At 49.5% G+C, this 22,457-nt stretch overlaps 1 protein-coding gene across 17 annotated transcripts in view; it reads left to right on the top strand.

Annotated features, from left to right (window-relative positions):
* The window catches only part of RIMBP2 (RIMS binding protein 2), a 400,662-nt gene that overhangs the window by 123,596 nt on the left and 254,609 nt on the right, over window positions 1–22,457 (top strand). Inside the window, exon 2 of one of the 17 annotated variants that reach the window (XM_063615239.1) lies at window positions 11,012–11,116. The exons of the other annotated variants lie outside the window; for them this stretch is intronic. The gene's annotated coding sequence lies outside the window, so the exon portion shown is untranslated. The remainder of the gene's footprint in view (window positions 1–11,011; window positions 11,117–22,457) is intronic. 17 annotated transcript variants of the gene reach the window in all.

Genomic DNA, 22,457 nt, shown 5'->3' with positions numbered 1-22,457 from the left:
TTCCTCACTCTCGTGAGAACAGCATGAGGGAAACCGCCCCATGATCCAATCACCTCTCACCTGGTCCCTCCCTGGACACGTGGGGATTATGGGAATTACAATATAAGATGAAATTTGGGGTGGAGACACAGAGGCCAACCATATCATCTGGTGTGTCTTCTCTTGGATCTTACCTTGTTAGTACAAGCTACTATTCCAGTTTTTAGCCTATTTATTACATAATTATCAAGCATGTGCTATTTGCATTCTGTGCTGTGAACACTGCCCTCCCAGCCCAGCATGAGTCCTGCTGCTTCAGTCATGTCTCCCTCACCACATTCTTGTGTCGCCTCTCACCCCTGTGCCCTGGTTTGGGCTGTTCCCTGTGCAGAATTCTCTTCCCGCTGGTCTCTGTAAGATACATGGATGTGCTTTGGTTAAGGATAGGCCGAGGCAGATGTCCGGCCAGAGTGACTCAGTGAGTTTGGCACGCAGGCGCACATCTCTACGTGTTATATAACCTGTTTGTTTAAGTTCATACTTGGCTCTGAGCCACTGTTGTCTGCAAAAGGTATAATTGCCCTGCTAACACTGTACAGGGGCTCTCGGGGCTTGGCTTGGCTCAACTTGACTTAACATGGTGGGTGCACTGGCACCCAGAGAAAGAGAGAGAGAACCAGAGCTGTCCATCTGGGGAGCCCAGGGCATAGCTCGGCATGGTGTGGCATGGCATGGCACAGCTTGTGCTTGTGCCCAGAGAGAGAAAGAGTTAAGCTGCTAACCCTGAGGGCAGGGGAGAGCCGGCCATGCAGCTGCTTGTGGGAGCCACCGGCTCAAGCCGCTGACACTGGGCGGATGGTGTAAAGAGCCAGTGTGAGAAAGCTGCTAATGAGAGCTCCTGTTGAATAAAACCACTTCACCTGCCTATGGCCCCTGAGTGTTCTTTCTGCTCACCCACCCACTCCCCTCGGACCTCAGCATGGGCTGGACCCGGACCCCAGGATCTGACCATCTGACCATCTGACTATCTCATCCCACACATGCCGCCTCCTTTGCCCTTGCAGCTCCTCAGGCGCAGGAGGTGCACAGGCTGCCCACTGTTTCTTCTGTGCACTCTGCAGCCATTCTGTGCAGCCTCCCGTCCCAGGTCCGTATCTCTCTGAGCCACGGGCCCTGTATCTGTAAAATTAGGATATTACAGCTGCCCTGCCATACAGGCTGTTTGTGGGGGCTGAGTAGGGCCCAGGGTCAGGACCCTGTGTGTTGGAAGCACTAAAATGTTATTGAGTGTTCTTACCATCACCTTCACATTGAACTTGGTCTCAATGCAATTCTGACACTCAGTCCTCAGCATTAGGTCGGGTTTCACAGGTTAAGGGCATGGTCCATCCGAGGCCCCTGTGCTGCAGACACCAGTTACAAGCTCCAGGAAGGTGGTTTCAGGGGTTTCAGGGGTTTCAGGCCACTTGTACTTCTGAACAACTGGCTGCAAACCTGAGGAATTCCCATGACCCCCTCAGGTTTGAAAATTCCCTAAAACGCCTCAGGGAACTCAGGAAAGTGCTATGCTTATTACAGATTTGTCATAAAGGACACGAGTCAAGAGACACACAAGGCCAGGTCTGAGGGAGGGTCCCAAATGTGAAGCTTCCATATCCTCAGGACAGGGCACCACCCCCGTCTATCACTGGCAAGGAAGCTCCTTGAGCCTCAGTGGCCAGAGTTCTTACTGGGGCTTCATTCCATGGGTGTGATTGATGGGAGTCATTGCCAGGTGATCAAACTCCAGCTCCAGCCCCCGCCCTCCCTGGGGGTCAGGCTGATATCACCTGGCTCTCAGCCCCAAACCTCTAATCACAAGGTCCACCTTTCCTTCCCGACCAGTCCTCTGCCTGCAGCTGTGTAGGGGCTCAGCACAATCCCCTCACCAGGGGTCCTGGCTGGAAGGAAGCAGGGTGGCTCTTTCATCCCTGCTGGAAGCTTCATCCCTTTCTCCGAACTCACAGTGCCTGCCCCACATTGCTCTCCTCCCATGCCACATCATACCTTCTCTCTTCTCACAAGGGTAGGCTTCCAGATTTTGCCAGCCTGTGGAAACATCACTGTCTTTTTGATTCCTGTATCCTGTGACAACTCTGTAAACAATTCCTCTATTCAGTGCTCTTCAAATTATCCAGTTGAAGTGAACCATCTGTTTCCAGCGGGGGCAGGAAACTGTCAAGTCTCTTTTCTCCTCTGAAAGACAGGGATATTGTCTCTCTCTTCTCCCTTCCTCCTTCCCGCTTTCCTTCCTTCCTCTCTCCTTCCTTCCCTCCCTCACTCCCTCCCTTACTCCTTGCCTCCTCCCTTCCTCCCTCCCTCCCTCCCTCCCTTCCCTCTCTCTCTCCTTCCTTCCCTCCCTCACTCCTTTTTTCTCCCACCCTCCCTCCCTTGTTTTTTCCTCCCTCCCTCCCTTCTTCCTTTTCTCCCTCCCTCTCTTCTTCCCTCCCTCCCACCCTTCTTTCATACCCTCCCTCCCTTCCTCCCTCCTCTTCTTTCTCTCCCTCCCTCCCTTCCTCCTTTCCTTCCTCCCTCTGTCCCTCCCTTCTTCCTTCCCTCTCTCCCTCCTTTCCTGTCTCTTTTTTCCTTCTTTCCCTCCCTCTCTTCCTCCCTCCCTTTTGTTCTCTCCCTCCTTCCCTTCTTCCTTGTCTCCCTCCCTCCTTTCCTCCCTCTATTCTCTCTCTCCCTCCCTTCTTCCATCTCTTCCTCCCTCCCTTCCTCCCTTCTTCCCTCCCTCCCTCTCTCCTTCCCTCCCTCTCTCCTTCCCTCCTTCCCTCCCTCTCTCCTTCCCTCCTTCCCTCCTCCCCTCCTTCCCCCCTCCTTCCCTTCTCGCTTTCTCCTCATTCCCTTGTCCTTCCCTCTTTCCTCCATCCCTCCCCTACCTCCCTTCCTTTGGTAAACATTATTGACTGGTCTCCATGTGCCAGGATCTGTGTTGGGTATGGGAGACAGTTACCACCTCTCCTCTATAGGACACAGGATTGAACTCACAGCAGGTGATAGTGAAACTGGGGTGCACTGGGTGTGATTCACAATTTGGTATCTTGGACCGAAACTTTGTCTTGCAAAGGCAGTCCTGCCTTTAGCAATGTATGCAGTTTTTTGAGCATTAGGATAAAGGAAGACAATACTGCTTGGTGCCCTTGTATTGCAGAGTGGCTCATGAGTGGCATTGGTGGGTAAACAGAGAGTCCTCCAGGGCTTCGTGACCTGCGCCAAGCCCCTTAGAAGTGAGGGGTGTGCCATGTTTTAGACTCTCTCTCTTCTTGCACACTTGCTGCTTCCATATCCCTTGCAAAGTTCTGATAAAATAACAACTTTCCAGGTGTGCTTCTGTGTTCATTTGTTTTAAGCCCTTTAGTATTAATTTTAGAAAGAAGGGGGATCTTTTTTGGTAGCTTTTAATTTTGCTATAATTTCACACTTACCAAAAAAATGTGCAGGGATGGAACCCATACACCTCTCCTGAGGATCCACTCACTGCCGGCCTTGGGTCCTGTTAGCTTTGTCTTTCTCTCTTTTCTACAAGTTGCTGTGAGATGATTCAGAAAAAGAGGGAGAGAGGATGAGGCAAATGGCATTTGAGGGTGAGTTCCAGACGTGACACTCCCTTCATCCCATATGTGTCCCAGCATGCATTTCTGAAAAGCAGGAGCATTCTTTACAAAACCACAGGAAATAATCAAGAGGGGGAAGTGTAACATGGCTGCAGTATCATGATGAGTCTGCAGTCAGATGGTCTGAGTTGCCCCATAAGGTCCTTTAGAGCTGTGTGTGTGTGTGTGTGTGTGTGTGTGTGTGTGTGTGTGTGTGTGTCTTGTCCAGGATCCAATCCAATACCATGTGCTACTTTTACTGGTGATGTCCAGTCAATCCCCTTTAACCTGTAATGTTTCCTTGTCTTTCTTCCCTTGGACCATTTTTGAAGAGTGCAGGACAGTCGTTTTACAGACGGTTCCTCACGGAGGGTTTGTCTGATGTTTTCTCACAATTAGATTCAGGTGTTTTTGTTTGTTTTGAGGCAGGGTCTCACCTTGTCACCCAGGCTGGAGTGCAGTGGCACAATCTCGGCTCGCTGTGGTGTGATCTCAGCTCAATTCAGCCTCTGCCTCCCGGGTTCGAGTGATCCTCCTGCCTCAGCCTCCCAAGTAGCTGTGACTACAGGTGCACGCCACCGTGCCTGGCTAAATTTTGTATTTTTGGTAGAGATGGGATTTCACCATGTTGCCCAGGCTGGTCTTGAACTCCTGAGCTCAAGTGATCCACTCACTTCAGCCTCCCAAAGTGCTGGGATTACAGGGGTGAGCTGGGGTATTGTGTTTTTTTGGGAATTTGCCTCCATCTCCGAGCACGGTATCAGGAAGCACATGATTTCAGGATGTCACGTTACTGGGGATGTTAACTTGATCACATGGTTGAATTGCTCCCCCGTGAAATTCCCAGGGCCCCCTTTTCACATAGCCAGGAGTTGTGGTAGGGTTTGGTAAGTGAGTGGAGACTCCAGTTCCTCGCTGGACTCCAGCATGCTGCTCACACCTGCTGAGGGCGGCTCTGGTCCAGACCCCTCGCTCTTCCGGTTGATTGATTAGCACAAGAGGCAGTTTTCCTGTTGTCCCTCCAGCCTCTGTGAACGGGCCCATCCTCGGCAGGGAAACCTTCGCTGTCCTGCTCCGCTTTATTTATGTTCATTTATATCGGTATGGACTGATGGATTCTTATTTTATTCCAAGGTTAAATTTATTGCCATTATTTTAAAGCTGAAATTGAAAGGCCAGCGGGAGCACCTTCAAAGCTGCTTCTCATGTCTTTTGGACACGTGGCTGTCATTTCTGAGTCCCTCTTTACTTTCTACGAAATGAGATGCTGTAGGATCAACCTATACTTTCTCTGCCACAGCTGTAGAGTTAGCCCCTTCCCGAAGGAGCCCCTGCTTCTCTGGGTGGCGAGTGATATTTGGAAATCAAGATCCGGGTGCGAGGAGTGCTCATGACAACTGGTGTATCACGACCTCTAGGTCCTGCAGTTGACAGAGCCAGGATGGGGAGTGCGTGCGTGTGTGTGTGCGTGCGTGTGCATGTGTGCACGTGCGTATGTGTGTGCGTGTATGTGTGTATTTCTGTGTCTATTTCCAACTTACCTCTATTTGATGCTTTCAAATCCGGTTTAACCGCACATGTTTTATTCCAGCCTCTCCTCTTTCTGTATTTCAGCTCCCTCCTCTGAGAGTGTGAAACCTGGATTCTGTTTTAGGCAACATACATATTTATCTGCTTAATCCTGGGGGAAAAAACTTTACCAAGTAGGGTTCAGTATTTGTTGACACTTCCTTTTTCCTTTTTCTTTTTTGAGCCCGGGGGTTACTATAGATACACAATACATATATATACAGTTTTTTGTCAATTAAGAAATAGGTTTTTTAAAAAACCCACAATATAGCCTGGAAATTGCTCTATAATGCTTCACAGAGATCTCCCCTCCTCAGGTCCTGCACGGTTCTTCGCTGTGTGAAGGCAGTGCTTATTCAACCTGCCTCCTATGTGTGAGCATTTAGGCTGTTTCTGGTATTTCACAATTATTAACAAACCGGCATGGAATAAGCTATACATATGTATTTGCATATCATTAAAGGCCATTTTTATGTTGTCTTGAGGGTAAATTCCTAGAAGCAGGGTTGCCAGTCAGGAAGCCATTGAACCCAAGGCTTTGTTAAAGGACGAGCAGGAAGGTCCGTTCTGACTCCTATCCCACCCAGAGGCCTCTGGGGGCACCCATGTCACACAGTGTTGCTAGGCTGCGTAACTTGCCAGTTTGAGAGTATCTCAGTGTAGTTTTCATTTGCATTTCTCTTGTTACAGGTGAAGTTGAACATCTTTTCATTTTTTGAGTGGCATTTTAATGTCTTTTTGGTGAATCATCTATGTTTCTGGCAGTTTGTACTTTTATAAATCTAATTTTTACTCTTAGTTGTGTTTCTTCCTCTTTTCAATGGAAAAAAGGCAATTTTAAGAAAAAAAAAAGAAGCTTTCTGTCTGCTGCTGAACTTCCCTAGTTGAAATCGCTATTTTATTCTTTGGCCAGTCATGTGGATTTGAATCCATGAAAGGCCAGAAATTCTGTCCAGAGGTGCCTGGCCCTGTCCCAGGCTGTCCCAGGCTGTCCCAGGCTGTCCCAGGCTGTCCCAGGGTGCATGGACAGGGCTGTCTCCTCTCTGTCTTTAGGGTGTTTGACAGCAACTTCTGAGGGGGGTGGAGCAGGAGGGGAGGAAGGTGGCAGACACTTGACCTCTGACCGTCAGTCATCCCAGCCCTTCCTTCACTCTGACTGTCATCCTCTTGACACTTGGAAAAATAATCCAGCCGGCCCCTCCTGCCTTCAGAACCTGCTGGTTGAAGGCATTACAGCCAAACTTGGCCGCACGTGGGAACCACCTGGGATGGTTTAAAAATATCCAGGTGACTTCTTTCCCACCCACAGAGATTCTGGTTAATTATCCTATGGAACAGCTGGGACATCCAGATTTTTTTTTAGACAGGGTCTTACTCTGTCACCCAGGCTGGAGTGTAGTGGCACGATCATAGCTCACTGAAGCTTCAACCTTCTGGGCTCAAGCAGTCCTCCCAACTCAGCTTCCCAGGTAGCTGGGACCATAGGAGTGCACTGCCACACCCGGCTATTTTTTCTTTGTGGGGTAGAGATGGGGTCTTGCTATGTTACTCAGGCTGGTCTCAAACTCCTGGGCTCAGGCAATCTTCCTGCCTTGGCCTCTTAAAGTGCTGGGATTACCAGTGTGAGCTACTGTGCCCAGCCTATGTAGTTTTTTTTTTTTTTTTTTTTTGAGACGGAGTCTTGCTCTGTCAACAGGCTGGGGTCTAATGGTGCGATCTTGGCTCACTGCAACCTCCACCTTCTGGGTTCCAGTGATTCTCCTATCTAAGCCTCCTGAGTAGCTGGGATTACAGGCACACACCACCATGCCCAGCTAATTTTTGTATTTTTAGTAGAGATGGGGTTTCACCATGTTGGCCAGGATGGTCTCGATCTCTTGACCTCATCATCCACATGCCTCAGCCTCCAAAAGTGCTAGGATTGCAGGCGTGAACCACTGCACCCGGCCTCCAGATTCTTAAAAGCTTCCCAGGTGGCTCGGTGCTGAAACTAGCTGGCCTAGGAGACATAAGCAGGAAGCCTGGCCAAGGAGGAGACGCGAGACTTGGACCGTGCAGGCCCCCATGTCACCCTTCACATTGGCGAGAATTGCCCCAGACTGACCTCTCCCAGAGCTTGACGGGTCAGCTACTGGCTGGATTGAGGATGAAATTTAGGGAATTTATTGGAGGGGCCAAGGGGAGAATCCAGGTCTTGTGTGATGAGCAGGAGTGAATGCACCTGGGAGGGTGCTCAGGGCAATGGAGTCCGTGTGACCCATGCTGGGGCGTGGGGCCGGCTGCAGCCTGCAGAAGCACCTGGTGCAGCCCCATTCCCTCCAAGTAGGTAAGCCCAGGTGATTGCAGTCCTACACAGGTGAGACTCGGAGCTCCTAAGCGTCTTGCTCATGTGACACTTACAGAAATAGTGCAGAGAAGAGGGAACACAGTCCAGACTTTCAGAGTTCTGGAACCTTCATTTCTACAATTGTGACCGGGAACAGAGATGCATACTTACGAAGGGGCTACTCTGCAGGTGCGAGGCTCGGGTTTTTATCTAGGTGGCTTCATTTTATCTTCACTGACTGTGGTTATTGCATCAGCTCTGACTCATCAGTTACCAAAACTCTAACCCAAACTGTGCTTAAGCAGAGAGGGGAATTTATCGGTGAGACTGACCTGTCAGAGGCTGGGCACTGATAGGGTCATTGCGTGTAGTTATGTAAGCTTTATGCCACATCGGATGCTAATGCCTGCTACACATACCACAGCACTGCAGATTTGCTCACCTCACTAGACAGCTGCCAGTGGTTAGCACCTCCTTTCAGTTTGTGCAAAGGGGTCATATGACCAGTAATGGTTCAGGAGCTCAAATACTGTGTGTAGATCCTTGGTCTCTCTGCACTTCTCAGCCAATGGCTCACATGCTTCTGGGCTAGAAGGCCGGGGAAAGGACCCTCTTTGTATAACTCCCACAACAATGCTGAGGCTAGTTAATTACTAGTTAATTACCAGCTCAGCTCACCTGCCTAGCCCTGAGCCAATCACTGTGCCCAGGAGAATGATACCCTCCGATTGGCTAAGGTGTGGTCACATGACTGACCCTAAGCACCAGGGGCACCCAGATCACCTGGACTCAGTTGAGGAACAATAGATTAGTCCACAAGGAAAGCCAGGTGTCCTTGCCACCAAGAGGAGGCATGGCTGCTGGAATACAGATTGCGAATGGCAGCTGTCCACCATGGCAGTTATTCTGGTTTTAAGGTAAGAAAATTGAGAATCTGAGATATTATGTAACTTTTTTTGAGACAGAGTCTTGCCGTGTTGGCCAGGCTGGTCTTGAACTCCTGGGCTCAAGTGATCCCCCTGCCTTGGCCTCCCAAAGTGCTGGGATTACAGGCGTGAGCCACCGTGCTCAGCAAATTAAGTCATTTTCAACATTGTGGGTCTTGTAGAGGGCAGGCGGGTGGTGGGTCTGAATACAAGTCTGCCTGGCCATGATGCAGACGGACTGTGTGACAATGCCAGCTGTGATACTTCAGAGCCCTGGCACGTGCCACCATGTGAAATTGCACATGGGTTCAAGGGGCTCTGGCATCTTCACCTCAAATGCTCAATCGGAGAAGCAGGGTCCAGGGAAGGCCCCCACCTCACCTACCAAAGAGCTGAACCTGGGGTGGGGGCACAGGCAGGGTGGCCCTACTCCTGTAGCCTCCAGCCTGTGGCAGGAGAGCAGTTTCTGTCATAGGCCCCGGAGTTCGAGGCAGCTGGAGTCTGTGCCACCCCAGAGACCGCAACTCTTCCAACCCTGAGCCTCCAGCACCATCCAGATTTCTCCATATTCACGTCCCCATTTCAGGCCATTCCTGTCTCCTGGTTTCCCCTCATACGGTTCCCACCAGAATCCTGCCCCTCCTCAGAGACCTCCATCCTCCTTGGCCCATTGTTCACGTGGCAATAAGAACAGTCACTGAGAGGAGATTCCCATGAGATTTCAGAGAGGAGAAGGGTAGAGAATGAAGAGAGGAGGTTCCTGGCAAAATCTTTGGGCTTGTTTATTTATTCATTTTATTTTTTTGAGAAAAGGTTGCCCTGTTGCCCAGGCTAGAGTGCAGCGATGTGATCATGGCTCACTGCAACCTCTGCCTCCCAGGCTCAGGTGATCCTCCCACCTGAGCCCCCTGAGTAGCTGGGACTACAGGCATGGACTACCATGCCCAGCTAACTTTTCTATTTTTTGTAGAGATGGGGTTTCACCACGTTGCCCAGGCTGGTCTCAAACTCCTGGCCTCTAGTGATCCACTGGCCTTGGTCTCCCAAAGTGTTGGGATTAAAGGCATGAGCCACTGAGCCCAGCCTTCTGGCATATTTACATCCCAGTTACCAAAGCCAAGAGCTGTGGGCAGTGTTCGTGCTTCCTGGAGGTCTCCCAGATGTTTTATGTCAGCACCTGCTCCCTTCCTGAATACATGGTGCAGCGCTATCCCGGCCCTCTGCCTGTCTCATAGACAAATGAGCCACGTGTGGCCATCGAGCTCTGGAACTGTGGCTTGACTGAACAGAAATGTGTCATGTTAAGATTTTTGAAGACGTAGTAAAAGAATGGGCTGGGCGTGGTGGCTCACGCCTGTAATCGCAACACTTTGGGAGGCTGAGGCAGGCGGATTGCTTGAGACTAAGAGGCAGAGGTCGCACTGAGCCAAGATTGTGCCACTGTACTCCAGCCACGGTGACAGAGTGAGATCTGTGTGGGGAAAAAAAACAGAATGTAAAATAGCATTAATAACCTTTTTTTTTTTTTTTTTTTTTTTTTTTTTTGAGATGGAGTCTTGCTCTGTCACCTAGGCTGGAGTGCAGTGACAAGATCTCAGCTCACTGCAACCTCCACCTCCCGTGTTCACGCCACTCTTCTGCCTCAGCATCCCGAGTAGCTGGGACTACAGGCACCGCCACCACGCCTGGCTAATTTTTTATATTTTTAGTAGAGACAGGGTTTCACTGTGTTAGCCAGGATGGTCTCGATCTCCTGACCTCGTGATCTGCCCGCCTTGGCCTCCCAGAGTGCTGGGATTACAGGCATGAGCCACCGTGCCTGGCCGACATTAATAATTTTAATTATTAATTCATTCCATGTTGAAATGGTAAAACTTTGGATATACTGAGTGAAATAAAATATGAAAATTAGTTTTATCTGTTACTTTCCACTTTTTTTAAGGTGGCCACTGGACAGCGTAAAGTTATGCAGGTGGCTGACACTGTGTTTTTCTTGGATAGCACTGGGTGAGCCCACTCCTGACCTTGCCGTATACAGATCTTCAGTCTTTTCCACAAAGGGGGATGAAGATGATTTACGGGGAGTCCGTGTGCTGGCATGGTGGAGGAAGGGAGGTTGAGTGAGGTGAGGATGCCAGGAGCATGGTATAGAGCCGAGAGTTTCAGCATTTTTTCTCACGTGTGCACTTGCATCTCTACCTGGTCTATTGCCACCCGCCTCCCTGTGCAAGACCATCACTCACATTCTTCCAGGATTCAGGACACAACAACGAAGGCTCAGCGGGTGCGGGCTGGCTGCAGGAGCAGAATCCTCTCCTGCCCAGAATCCTGCTCGGGAGGGAGCTTGTTTTTTCTCGTAAAATGGCCCCAGCCTTGCTCCTCTGTGGACTCAGGGCAACCGGAGGCTGCAGCTACCGCACTCGCCTATGAATATTTAAGTGGCAGTTTAGCTTTCAGACCAAGCACATCAGTGGCCAAGATCAAGCTTTTTGACCTTTTGTCAATTTACTCAGTGAAATATGACGCTCCTGGTCTCCTTTTTTTAAACTGTTGTCTGCCGTCTTTTTTTTTCATAGTTGAAATGGCTGCGTGTTCCCCAAATGCAGCATAGACACTGCGAGTGTTCGCATCGATTGCAAATACATGCGTGCAAATGACAGATTCGTGTTCTTGCCCAGAAGGTAAGTGCGCGTTGGCTGCTTCAGAGATGGCCTGACTATGTGGAGTTTCGGGACCAGTGGCTGCTAGACAGTAGCCGGCGCAGGCGGTGCGTGTTAGTATTTGCTCAGGCTGGGCTCGGAGAACCCTTCTTGTCAACATGTGAGCCTGGCTTGTGCTGTTCCCTCCTCTGGGCTGACCTTCCCGCCCCAGGCTCCTGGAAGGCATGGCCTTCCGGTCACAAAGCTGCCCTCCCGGGCTGGGGCATTCGCTGCTGGTTAGTGCCGTCTTCTTTTAAGTACTGGGAAGGTGGGACGGAGTGGTGGAGAGAGGATGTGGGGAAAACCCAAGCGCCTGGGAGGCAGCGTCACGTTGCTGAACTCTGAACTCTGAACTCTGCTCCTACGCAAATGCGCGTGTGGAATGTGGGTTGCCTTGTGTCCAGCCGCGCTTTCTCTGATTTTAAATATTCTCAACCAGACCTATTTAAAGCCAGATAAATAAAACACCAAAAGGGAAATGTAAAAAACAACTCGTTGGGTAGCTGGTTCCGTGTAACATCAGAGGTTGGGGATCGCACACTGAAACCAGAGAAAATGTTCCAGTGGAAGGAGGGACCTGGAGCCTAGCGCGCTGGGGCTGCATCCTCCTCCGCCCTCACCGCCCCGCAGCTGGGGCTCCATCCTCCTCCGCCCTCACCGCCCCGCAGCTGGGGCTCCATCCTCCTCCGCCCTCACCGCCCCGCAGCTGGGGCTCCATCCTCCTCCGCCCTCACCGCCCCGCAGCTGGGGCTCCATCCTCCTCCGCCCTCACCGCCCCGCAGCTGGGGCTCCATCCTCCTCCGCCCTCACTGCCTCGGCAGAGCACTTCTGCGGGTCACTTCTCCCCTGTGCCCTGGACGGAGGTGCCGGTGGATGCCGCTGCATTGCTTCGACGGTGGATCTTTCTCTCTGTCTTCCATCCCCCAAGCTCTATCAGTTTAGTTATGAGAATATCCAAACCACATCTGACCTCGTCTGAACTTAGAGCTTTTTCTTTCTCCTCCCGGGGCCTGCTTCAGGCTGGGAGCCTGCAGTGTGTGCAGCAGGGGGATGATCTCTGCTTTATTTCCTGGCTGTTATGAGCTGAATTGTGACCCTCCCACCCCACAAAGGTGTTGAAGTCCTAACTCCCAGTACCTGTGAATGTGACCTTATTTGCAAATAGGTCTTTGCAGATGGGTAAAGTTAAGATGAGGACGTGAGGATGTGCCCTCATCCCATATGACTAGTGTCCCTAGAAGAGAGGGAAATTTGGCCACCTGTGGTGACACACACCTGTAATCCCAGCTTTGAAAGGCCAAGCTGGGAGGATTGCTTCAGCCCAGGAGTTTGAGATCAACCTGAACAACATAGCAAGACCCCATCTCTAGAAAGAAAAATGCAAAAAAATGGTAGGCATGGTGGTACATGCCTATAGTCCCAGGTCTGTAGGAGACTGAGGCAGGAGGATCACTTGAGCCTGGGAGTTCAGCTCAGTGAGCTATGATTACACCAATGCACTCCTGCCTGGGTGAGAGAGTGGGACCGTTTTAATTTTTTTTGGCAGAGTGTCATTCTGTTGCCCAGGCTGGAGTGCAGTGGTGCAATCTTGGCTCACTGCAACCTCCTCCTCCCAGGCTCAAACCATCCCCCCACCTCAGCCTCCCAAGTAGCTGGGACCATAGGCGTGCACCACCACACCCAGCTAATGAGACCTTGCTTTTTTTTTTTTTTTTTTTAAATACATAAATTTTAAAAAGTTAAAAACATAAAAATTTTAGAAAGGGGAAGTTTGGGCACAGAGATAGACAGACGTGGGGGGAAGACGGTGTGAAGATGCGGGGAGGTCACTCACAAGCCGAGGAGTGCCTGAGGCTGCTGGGAGTCAGGGGGAGCCCGGGGCAGGTTATTCCGACAGCCTCAGAAACAGGCCTGCCGGGCTGCTTGATCTCAGACTTCCAGCCTCCAGAGCTGAGAGAGGAAATTTCTGTTGTTTAAGCCACTTGGTTTGTGGCATTTTGTTTGCCTCAGGACACAAATGCCCTGGCTTAGTCCCAGGAGAGGGGACATGAAAGGGAAAGCTTCTCTCTGTATGATGCTGTCAGGAGCTGGCCCAGCCCCACCGGGACAGGCAGAATTCCAGCCCCTGCCTGCCAGGGGTCCCTGGAGATCCTACTTCCTCCTCCTCTTCCCTCCCCTTCCCCTTACGGGAGGGAAGGCGCCTCCTCAGATGGCTCCTTGTGATTCTGGCCAGGGTCCCCCTACCCCTTTAAAGACACATCTTCCACAGAACATTAGACAAACTGAGGCCTGATCTCTCACTCCTGGCCCTCCCGGGGCCCATACAGAAGCCTCTCCTTATTCTGCTGGCAGAGCAGCTGGCCACGTCCCCTCTCCCCACCCTCCACCACGTCCCCAGCCTCCAGCCTGCAGGCCGGCCTTGCTGGAACCCATGCTGTAAGATGGACATGAGGGAGCTCCCTCCATCCCCCAGAAGGACTAGATTCCAGGACAGCGCTCCCACCAGCATCCTCCTTCCACTTCTGGCTCTCCCAGCATCTTCCCTCTTGTCCCCTCTGCCATGGGCTGCGTGGTGCCTTTGCCCACATCCCTGTCGCCTGTGCCTTGGCCTGAGGTGCTCTGTCTGAAGCCAACGTCCCTCCCTTATCATTCTGGCTGGCTTCAAGATGGTGTCCAAACAAGGGCAAATTTGAGGAGCTGAGGGAGAGCTGAAGTTGATGGTGTGTGTGTGTGCACATATGTGTGCCTGTGTGTGCATGTATATACATGTGTGTGCCTGTGTGTGAATGTTTGAATAATTGAACTCTGTTCGCTCTGTGTAGTAACCACACACTTTTTTTTCTGTGTCTATGCAACATTTACAAACATAGATCGTATTTTTAGTTCAGAGAGAAAATCTCAATAAATTCCCTAAAGTGGAAATCAATGGTTTGGGGCCTATTCTATGGCCCCAGAGCCTCTCTCCACTGACGGTGTTTCTCCAGCTCTCTGCCCTGCCCACCCCTCCTTGGTCTTTTCCTCTCTCTCATGTGTCCTCCTCAAGTCCTGTCTTCTTCCCTCCCACAGATATTTGAATAGTTACAATGCATCGGGCAAGAGAAATAAGGTCCTTACAGAGTTTGCCTTCTCACAGAGGGACAGACAGTTGGTAAATAATGAAGTAATTTCAGACAGCAGCAAGGGCAATGAAGAAAATAAAACAGGGGAGTAATGCTGGCTGGGGAGGCGGGGTGATGTTACACGCAGATTCTCCTTCACTGGAGAGGCCTTTGCTGCCCTGCCTAGGGCACACTCCTCTTTGTCCTCTGTCCAGCACCCCATTCTCTCCCTGTAGAGACCTTCCAGTGTGTCATTTGTGCATTTTCTGCATCCAGATTGCTGGGTTATGTTGATATGGTTTGGATGTGTGTCCCCCCCAAATCTCATGCTGAAATGTGATCCCAGTGTTGGAGGTAGGACCTGGTGGGAGGTGTTTGGGTCATGGGAGCAGATCTCTCATGAATGGCTGGGTACTATCCCCTGGGTGATGAGTGAGTTTCTGCTCAGTTAGTTCATGTGAAATCCGGTTGTTGAAAAGTGTGTGGCACCTCCTCCCTGGCTTTCTTGCTGTTGCTCTCACTGTGTGATATGCTAGCTCCTCTTTGTCTTCCTCCATAATTGGAAGCTTCCTGATGCCTCACTAGAAGCTGAGCAGATGCCTGCACTCTGTTTTCTGTACAGCCTGCAGAACCATGAGCCAATCAAGTCTGTTTTCCTTATAAATTACCCAGCCTTAGGTATTTCTTTATAGCAATGCAAAAATGGCCTAATATGGAAAATTGGTACAGAGGAGTGAGGCATTGCTATAAAGATACCTGAAAGTGTGGAAGCAGCTTTGGAACTGGGTAACAGGCAGAGGGTGGAAGAGTTTGGAGAGCTCAGAAGAAGACAGGAAGATGAAGGACTGTTTGGAACTTCTTGGAGACTGGTTAAATGGTTGTGACCAAAATGCTGATAGTGATTTGGACAGTGAAGTCCAGACTGATGTGGTCTCAGCTGGAAATGAGAAAGTTAAGGGAACTGGAGTAAAGGTCACCCATATTATGCCTAAGCAAAGAACTTGGCTGCATTGTATTTGTGTCCTAGGGCTTTATGAAAGTTTGAACTTAAGAGTGATAACCTAGAGTATCTGGTGGAAGAAATTTCTAAGTAGCAAAGCATTCAAGATGTGACCTGGCTGCTTCTAATAACCTATGCTCAGATACAGAAGCAAAGAAATGACTTAAAGTTGGAACTTATATTTAAAAGGGAAGCAGAGCATAAAAGTTTCAGAAATTCACAACCTAGCCATGTGGCAGAGAAGAAAAAGCATTTTCAAAAGAGGAATCCAAGCGGGCTGTGGAGCGACTACTTGCTAGAGAAACTAGCATGACTAAAAAGGACCCAAGTGCTAATATCCAAGACAACAGGAAACAGGCCTCAAATGCATTTCAGAGATCTTTTTGGCAGCCCCTCCCATCGCAGCCCAGAGGCCGAGGAGGAAAGAATAGTTTCAGGGGCCAGGACCAGGGCCCCACTGTCCTGCACAGCTTCAGGACACTGCTCCCTGTATCCTGGGCACTCTGACTCCAGCCTCAGCTCAGAGGGCCCTGGGTATAGCTTGGGCCACAGTTCTGAGGGTGCAAGCCATTAGCCTTTGGGGCTTCCACATGTTGTTAAGCCTGCAGGTGCACAGAATGCAAGCATGAAGGAGGCTTGGTGGCTTCCACCTAGATTTCAGAAGATTTATGGGAAAGTCTGGGTTCTCAGCTAGAAGCCTGCCACAGGGGTGGAGCCCCACAGAGAAGCTCCACTAGGACAGTGCCGAGGGGAACTGTGGGGTTGCAGCTCCCACACAGAGTCCCCACTGGGGCACTGCCTAGTGGAGTTGGTGAGAAGAGGGCCACTCTCCAGGCCCCAGAATGGTAGCTCCACCAACAGCTTGCATTCTGAGCCCGGAAAAGTCACAGGCACTTAACTCTAACCTGTGAGAGCAGCCGCAGGAGCTGTACCCTGCAAAGCCACAGGAGCCTACCCCTTGCACCAGTGTGCCTGGATGTGGGGCATGGGGTCAAGGATTATTTTGGAGATTTAAGATTTAATGACTGCCCTGCTATGTTTCAGAGTAGTATACACCTTGTAGCCCCTTTCTTTGGCCAATTTGTCACATTTGGAATGGGAATCTTATTCAATGCCTAGACCACCACTGTATCTTGGAAGTAAACGACTTGATTTTACAGGCTCATAGGTAGAAGGAACTTATCTCCAAATGAGACTTCGAGCTTGAGACTTGAGATGTGGGACTTCTGAGTAAATGCTGGAATGAGTTAAGACTTTGGGAGACTGTTGGGAAGGCATTATTGTATTTTGCAATATGAGAAGGACATGAGATTTGGGGGACTAGGGGCAGAATGATACGGTTGGGATGTTGGCTGCTCCAAATCTCATGTCAAAATGTGATCCTCAGTGTTGGGAAGGGGCCTGGCGGGAGGTGATTGGATCATGGTCGTGGATCCCTCATCAATGACTTAGCACCATTGTGAGTCCTCACTTGGTTAGTTCACGTGAGATCTGATTGTTTAAAAGGGTGGCACCTCTCCCCTTGCTCCCATTCTTTTTTTTTTTTTATTATACTTTAGGTTTTACGGTACATGTGCACAATGTGCAGGTTTGTTACATATGTATCCATGTGCCATGTTGATTTCCTGCACCCATTAACTCGTCATTTACCATTAGGTATATCTCCTAATGCTGTCCCTCCCCCCTCCCCCAACCCCACAACAGTCCCCAGAGTGTGATGTTCCCCTTCCTGTGTCCGTGAGTTCTCATTGTTCAATTCCCACCTATGAGTGAGAACATGCGGTGTTTGGTTTTTTGTCCTTGCGATAGTTTACTGAGAATGATGTTTTCCAGTTTCATCCATGCCCCTATAAAGGACATGAACTTATCATTTTTTATGGCTGCATAGTATTCCATGGTGTATATGTGCCACATTTTCTTAATCCAGTCTATTGTTGTTGGACATTTGGGTTGGTTCCAACTCTTTGCTATTGTGAATAGTGCCGCAATAAACATACGTGTGCATGTGACTTTATAGCAGCATGATTTATAGTCTTTTAGGTATATACCCAGTAATGGGATGGCTGGGTCAAATGGTATTTCTAGTTCTAGATCCCAGAGGAATCGCCACACTGACTTCCACAATGGTTGAACTAGTTTACAGTCCCACCAACAATGTAAAAGTGTTCCTATTTCTCCACATCCTCTCCCCCACCTGTTGCTCCCATTCTTGCCACATGATGTGCTGGCTTCCCTTTGTATTCCACCATAATTGTAAGTTCTGTGAGGTCTCACCAGAAGCAGGTGCCGGCACCATGCCGCGTGTACACCCTGCAGAACCATGAGCCAATTAAAACTCTTTTCTTTATAAATCACCCAGGTTCAGGTATTTCTCTATAGCAATGAAAAACAATCTAATACATATGGCAAAACCTAAGAGCCTTGCAAGACCACTGAGATGCTCAGTATCTTCAAGGGAATGCAGATACGGCCCAATACAATCCATTAAGAAGTTGATAATAGAAACCCCCCACTCTGCAAATCTAACCACTGGACAATATTAACAAAAATGAATGTAACAGATTAAAAAGTTAAGGCACCAAAGAGGGAAACAAAACTACAAACCATTTAGAAGTTAAGGGCAAGGACCTTGCATTCTAAGGGTTGGCAAACTTTTTTGGAAAAAAGTCAGATGGTAAACACGTTCAGCTTTGCAGGCTAGATAGTCTTTGTGGCAACAGCTAAACTTTGCTGCCATATACTAAGGCAGCCATAGATACTATGTAAACAAGTGGTGTGGCTGTGATCCAACAAAACTTGATTTGCAAAAACAGGTGGTGGGCCAGATTTGGCCTAAAGGCTACATCGTTTCCTGGGTCCTGCTATATACCAATACATAAAGTTATGCCAAAGCTACACTCCAAGGAAAATACATAGCTTCAGATCCTCTTATATTAAGAAGAGTATTTAAAAAACCCAAATTAACCAAAACATTCAATGCCAGAAACTATAAGACTAACAAGATAAAGCTGAGGCAGGAGGAAAGAGTAAATAAAGAGAAAAGCAGAACACAATGATTTAGCAGACAACAGCAGAACCAGCAAACAACCTCAAAGCCTGGTGCTTTTTAAAACTTCTATGAAATAAAATGCTTTTAATTCCTAAACATTTTTTTTAACATCAAAATGCTTTCCAAAAGCTATAATATGATAACTGCTAAGACACAGGACTTGTTCAGTCTCTCAGTGAAGAGTAGAGCTGGTACATAATCTTACAGATAATTAAATTCCAAGCACAAATTCATAATGTGAAATGTGTTAAATTCATGAATGTGCATCACTAGAAATCTTTAACTTAAGAGTCTCACAAAGGGCTGGTTCTTTGAAAAGACACACAGAAATTAAAAGATTCAGCTCGAAGGGTGTTTCCAGATCCCGCCCAGGTGAAGTTTTGGTCTCTTCTGGGTTCGCCGCTGCATTTTCCATTAACCTGGGGACCGCCATGCTGGGACGGCTGTGCCGTGGGCAGGCTCTAGGGCTGCCCGTGGTTTTCTCCTCTATAAAGTGGGAATGACCATCTCACCTGCTTAATAGGGGAGTGATGAGCATGACACGGCTTTGCACGTACGCATCACAGGCTCAGCACCCTGCCTTGCACATGGGAAGAACTCCGAGATGTTGACAGCCTCCTCAACGACATCGCCCTGCCGTCTATGTAATCACAGTTCTTACATTCCCCTCTAACAATGGATGCTTTGGAACCTGTCTTTCAGAGCCCCCTGAGGTCTCCTCAGGCTGCCAGCAGGGCCCGGTGATCTCTCTCACCCCTGCCTCCAGTGCATGTGCCCTTGGGCAATACTGAGTACCCTGCAGAATAAAATTGAAAAGTGCTGAGCTTTGTGGGACCCCGGAGGTTGGTCTTTTTCAGAAAGCATCCCTGAGAAGCTTTGCTTGGAGGTAGAGAAGCTTTAAGAAGCCAGGAGTGGAGCCTCAGTCCTGACCCAGGCTGTAGTTCTTCATTCTCAACAGAAATAAGTGGCTCGGAAGCTTTCTCAGCCTCCGCCAAGCATCCTTCCTGTGACATTTACAAAGCAGTTTCTTTTTTTTCTTTCTTTCTTTTTTTTTTTTTAAAAACAAGGCTGTGTAAATTTTTGTTCAAGAAAACGCTGCTTGAAATCTCTCTGATATTTTCCTCCAAGGTCAGCAGGCTTGCATTTATTACCAGCGATTTTCTTTTAGGGCACAGGCCTAATTTAAATTATAAAAGCAATTGCTTGTTTTGAGGGGAAAAACGTCTCCCCCGACGCTCCACTTTGCCCCCCAGAAAACAATGATCGGTTAAGAAAACAACTCAAGAGTCTCCCTTGTTTACTGAATTGGTGGAAAGGGGTCTTCAGACAATTAAAGTAAATCTGGGCTTGGACTGAGGTCAGCATTTGTATTTGAAAGCACAATTTTCAGAAGGCTTCTACGGCGGATTTCAAATGCCAAGACAGGAGCATGCTCTGGGGACCCATCTGCTCACGTGTGCTGCTGCTGCTCACGTTTACACGGAGCCCCCCCCTCCCCCCAAGGTGGGCAGGCCCCTGTGACTGGGTCACGTCCTATGGCAGGGCTTCCCTGCTGAATCCACAGATAAAGAAAACGTGTTGTGAGATACTTGAATTTAGCAAAGTGGTAGCAATGAGCAGAAGGCTGGCTGGAGTAGGAAGAGCACAGATGTGGTGTTAAGAGCAGTTCTATTTAGAGCCCCAGGCTGGGAACTGGCAGCACGTTTCGGAAGGGTGCCCAGATGTCCCCTGGAGGTTTTTAAGAATGGACCCGGCAGCTGGCTGCTGGGGAAGGTGGGCACGAGTCAGCCCCCAGGGACCATGCTGCACATGAAGGGCAGAAATGTACCCTTTAGACAGCTTGCAAGCTGCCCACCAAGCCCCCTTGATGCTGGGGGCAAGGCAGCAACCGCAATTTTCTGTGTAGACTGCCTCCTTGGTTGCCTGCGAGCCCCCACTGCGTGTCCCCACTGCGTGTCCCCGAGGGTTCACCCCACACTTGAGGGACAGGTCCTCAGGTTTGTTTTTTTACAGCTTCAACAATATACTCTACACATCCCTCATCTCTGAGAGTCTTGTACTGCTTGTTCCTGTTGAATCTCCGACCTGCAGACAAGGCTTGACTTTAGACCCTCCTGAGCCTATGGGTTGAAGGCAGGTGGGGCAGCTTCTCCAGGGCCCGCAGAGTGTGAAGTGCTGGAGTCACTGAGTAGAGTACTCCCAGCACCCGCACGTCCCCTTCTGGGGCTGGGATAGCTGGGCACCCCTCCCTGTTCGGGTGCTGTCTTGGGTGAAACTGTGAGCAGGGGGCAGGGAAACCACATCTCTGATTTTCTCAGGACTGAGAGGATTTCCAGGCCTGAAACTGGGAAAATCCAGGCCTACCAGGGTGAGTGAGTTGGTCCTCCTAGCATGGGGTATCCATTGTTTGGGGGTCTCCTATGTGGCTCGTGCTATCTCTCCAAGGAAGAGTCTGCTAGCCATTCACCCCAGACTTTTCCCCATTGCACAGAGTGGCTGTGGGAAGCCGCTTCTCAGCGGAGGGGCACATTTCCCGACAGCCCTTGGGTCTGGCTGGCCACGTGGCTTGTTCTGGCCAATGGGAGAGTGGAGCCCTGAGTCGGGGGGGAAGGCACCGCCCTTCCCAGTACCCCACTGGCTGGATGCTGAGGCCATGAGGCCACAGGGGTTGGGGAGCCATGGAGGGAAGGGGCCTGGGTCTCTAAGTCACTGCATGGAGGGGAGCGGCCTCCAGCCAGGAGCACTCATTTCTCCTCTGAGGAAGAGGGAAAGGTACGTTGCAGCAAGCCCCACATTCCAGCGCCTTTCTTCGTCACACACACACTTGGCACGGTTCTGTCCCTCCGGTTGCTCTTTCATCCATAGCTTCCTCCTGCCACCCCCTGCCCACCTCCGACTGAGCCTATCGGCCGCCATGAAGGGCAGGAAAAGCCGGGAGATCTGCTCCCGTGCCTCTGAGTCAGGAGGTCACTGAGGATCATGGAATCCACATGAAAATGGCGTTCAGGGCCCACAGTATTTAACCCATGGTGCTGCAAAAATTACCCTGTGCGATCCATTTCTCGGTGGCTCACGCCTGTGATCCCAGAACTTTGGGAGGCAGAGGCGGGCGGATCTCCTGAGGTCAGGAGTTTGAGACCAGCCTGACCAACATGGAGAAACCCCGTTTCTACTAAAAATACGAAATTAGCTGGGCGTGGTGGCGCAGGCCTGGAATCCCAGCTACTCGGGAGGCTGAGGTGCGAGAATCGCTTGAACCCGGGAGGCGGAGGTTGTGGTGAGCCAAGATCGCACCACTGCACTTCAGACTGGGCAACAAGAGCGAAACTACGTCTCAAAAAAAAAAAAAAAGATACTAATTTTAGATAGTTTTTAACTTGATTATGATTAATGGAGTAATGTATATTTATTGTAGAAAAAATTTTAAAGCACAGAAAATAATTTAGAAAAACACATACCTCATTAAAATCATCATGGATAACATCATATGTTTATAGCTTGAATTTGATTTTGCTGGGGGATTTAGAAAACGCATATAGATGGAATGTATTTTAAGGGGATATTATGAAGTTTTTATTTTCTCCTTTATGCTTTTCAATTTTTTTTTACAATGAATACCTTATGTGTGTAATTCTAAAAGATAAGATGATTCAGTCCTGTCCATTATTATCCTTTAAATAAATTTATGAAGGTGGAATTTCTGGGTCAAAAAACCATGTTTTTAGGGCATTGAGAAGTGAGAGTTTGTGTCTGTTTCCTCTTCCATTAGTGGTGCATGAAATGGGATTTCCCCTTTTCCCTTGACAGCCGTGAGAAACATTTTTTCATCTTTAATATTTACGGTTGAAAATTTAGAAAAGAAAGATGTGTAAAAGTTTAGGAACTCATAATCTAGGGATGTATCTGCTCGGTGATGATCAGCGCGTGACTCCTGTCATGCCCTTTGGCTTTCTGTACCATGTGAGGCGTGTGTGTGCACACGTGTGTGCATGTGTTATCCAACGGAGCTGGGGTCCAACTCATTCACCGCAGTAAGGCCAAACAGCCACACCGAGGTTTGCAGCATGAGAAAGAGAGGCATTTAGTGCAGGGTGTCTAGCAGGGAGAACCTTATGTGGAAGACCTGGACTGCCGGATGGCTGAAAGGGGAGGGCTTTTAAAGGCAGGGAGGTAGAG

Source organism: Symphalangus syndactylus, chromosome 13 (assembly GCF_028878055.3).
Source record: "Symphalangus syndactylus isolate Jambi chromosome 13, NHGRI_mSymSyn1-v2.1_pri, whole genome shotgun sequence".
Lineage (NCBI taxonomy): Eukaryota > Metazoa > Chordata > Mammalia > Primates > Hylobatidae > Symphalangus > Symphalangus syndactylus.
This window is presented reverse-complemented; position numbering and strand designations above follow the sequence as displayed.